Source organism: Notolepis coatsorum (assembly GCF_963971535.1).
Source record: "Notolepis coatsorum genome assembly, contig: SCAFFOLD_2520, whole genome shotgun sequence".
Taxonomy (NCBI): Eukaryota; Metazoa; Chordata; class Actinopteri; order Aulopiformes; family Paralepididae; genus Notolepis; species Notolepis coatsorum.
Genome location: NW_028172118.1, coordinates 1 through 2,500, shown reverse-complemented (window position 1 = coordinate 2,500; position 2,500 = coordinate 1).

Genomic DNA, 2,500 nt, shown 5'->3' with positions numbered 1-2,500 from the left:
TTCCTACTGTCTCAATAAAGAACCTTCTCTCCTGTGTCTCCTCTACTCTGTCTCCCTCTCAGCCTTCCTACTGTCTCAATAAAGAACCTTCTCTCCTGTGTCTCCTCTACTCTGTCTCCCTCTCAGCCTTCCTACTGTCTCAATAAAGAACCTTCTCTCCTGTGTCTCCCCTACTCTGTCTCCCTCTCAGCCTTCCTACTGTCTCAATAAAGAACCTTCTCTCCTGTGTCTCCTCTACTCTGTCTCCCTCTCAGCCTTCCTACTGTCTCAATAAAGAACCTTCTCTCCTGTGTCTCCTCTACTCTGTCTCCCTCTCAGCCTTCCTACTGTCTCAATAAAGAACCTTCTCTCCTGTGTCTCCCCTACTCTGTCTCCCTCTCAGCCTTCCTACTGTCTCAATAAAGAACCTTCTCTCCTGTGTCTCCTCTACTCTGTCTCCCTCTCAGCCTTCCTACTGTCTCGATAAAGAACCTTCTCTCCTGTGTCTCCCCTACTCTGTCTCCCTCTCAGCCTTCCTACTGTCTCAATAAAGAACCTTCTCTCCTGTGTCTCCTCTACTCTGTCTCCCTCTCAGCCTTCCTACTGTCTCAATAAAGAACCTTCTCTCCTGAGTCTCCTCTACTCTGTCTCCCTCTCAGCCTTCCTACTGTCTCAATAAAGAACCTTCTCTCCTGTGTCTCCTCTACTCTGTCTCCCTCTCAGCCTTCCTACTGTCTCAATAAAGAACCTTCTCTCCTGTGTCTCCTCTACTCTGTCTCCCTCTTAGCCTTCCTACTGTCTCGATAAAGAACCTTCTCTCCTGTGTCTCCTCTACTCTGTCTCCCTCTCAGCCTTCCTACTGTCTCAATAAAGAACCTTCTCTCCTGTGTCTCCTCTACTCTGTCTCCCTCTCAGCCTTCCTACTGTCTCAATAAAGAACCTTCTCTCCTGTGTCTCCTCTACTCTGTCTCCCTCTCAGCCTTCCTACTGTCTCAATAAAGAACCTTCTCTCCTGTGTCTCCCTACTCTGTCTCCCTCTCAGCCTTCCTACTGTCTCAATAAAGAACCTTCTCTCCTGTGTCTCCCCTACTCTGTCTCCCTCTCAGCCTTCCTACTGTCTCAATAAAGAACCTTCTCTCCTGTGTCTCCTCTACTCTGTCTCCCTCTCAGCCTTCCTACTGTCTCAATAAAGAACCTTCTCTCCTGTGTCTCCTCTACTCTGTCTCCCTCTCAGCCTTCCTACTGTCTCAATAAAGAACCTTCTCTCCTGTGTCTCCCCTACTCTGTCTCCCTCTCAGCCTTCCCACTGTCTCAATAAAGAACCTTCTCTCCTGTGTCTCCTCTACTCTGTCTCCCTCTCAGCCTTCTACTGTCTCAATAAAGAACCTTCTCTCCTGTGTCTCCTCTACTCTGTCTCCCTCTCAGCCTTCCTACTGTCTCAATAAAGAACCTTCTCTCCTGTGTCTCCTCTACTCTGTCTCCCTCTCAGCCTTCCTACTGTCGCAATAAAGAACCTTCTCTCCTGAGTCTCCTCTACTCTGTCTCCCTCTCAGCCTTCCTACTGTCTCAATAAAGAACCTTCTCTCCTGTGTCTCCTCTACTCTGTCTCTTTCTCAGCCTTCCTACTGTCTCAATAAAGAACCTTCTCTCCTGTGTCTCCTCTACTCTGTCTCCCTCTCAGCCTTCCTACTGTCTCAATAAAGAACATTCTCTCCTGTGTCTCCTCTACTCTGTCTCCCTCTCAGCCTTCCTACTGTCTCAATAAAGAACCTTCTCTCCTGTGTCTCCTCTACTCTGTCTCCCTCTCAGCCTTCCTACTGTCTCAATAAAGAACCTTCTCTCCTGTGTCTCCTCTACTCTGTCTGTCTCCCTCTCAGCCTTCCTACTGTCTCAATAAAGAACCTTCTCTCCTGTGTCTCCTCTACTCTGTCTCCCTCTCAGCCTTCCTACTGTCTCAATAAAGAACCTTCTCTCCTGTGTCTCCTCTACTCTGTCTCCCTCTCAGCCTTCCTACTGTCTCAATAAAGAACCTTCTCTCCTGTGTCTCCTCTACTCTGTCTCCCTCTCAGCCTTCCTACTGTCTCAATAAAGAACCTTCTCTCCTGTGTCTCCTCTACTCTGTCTCCCTCTCAGCCTTCCTACTGTCTCAATAAAGAACCTTCTCTCCTGTGTCTCCTCTACTCTGTCTCCCTCTCAGCCTTCCTACTGTCTCAATAAAGAACCTTCTCTCCTGTGTCTCCTCTACTCTGTCTCCCTCTCAGCCTTCCTACTGTCTCAATAAAGAACCTTCTCTCCTGTGTCTCCTCTACTCTGTCTCCCTCTCAGCCTTCCTACTGTCTCTATAAAGAACCTTCTCTCCTGTGTCTCCTCTACTCTGTCTCCCTCTCAGCCTTCCTACTGTCTCAATAAAGAACATTCTCTCCTGTGTCTCCTCTACTCTGTCTCCCTCTCAGCCTTCCTACTGTCTCAATAAAGAACCTTCTCTCCTGTGTCTCCTCTACTCTGTCTCCCTCTCAGCCTT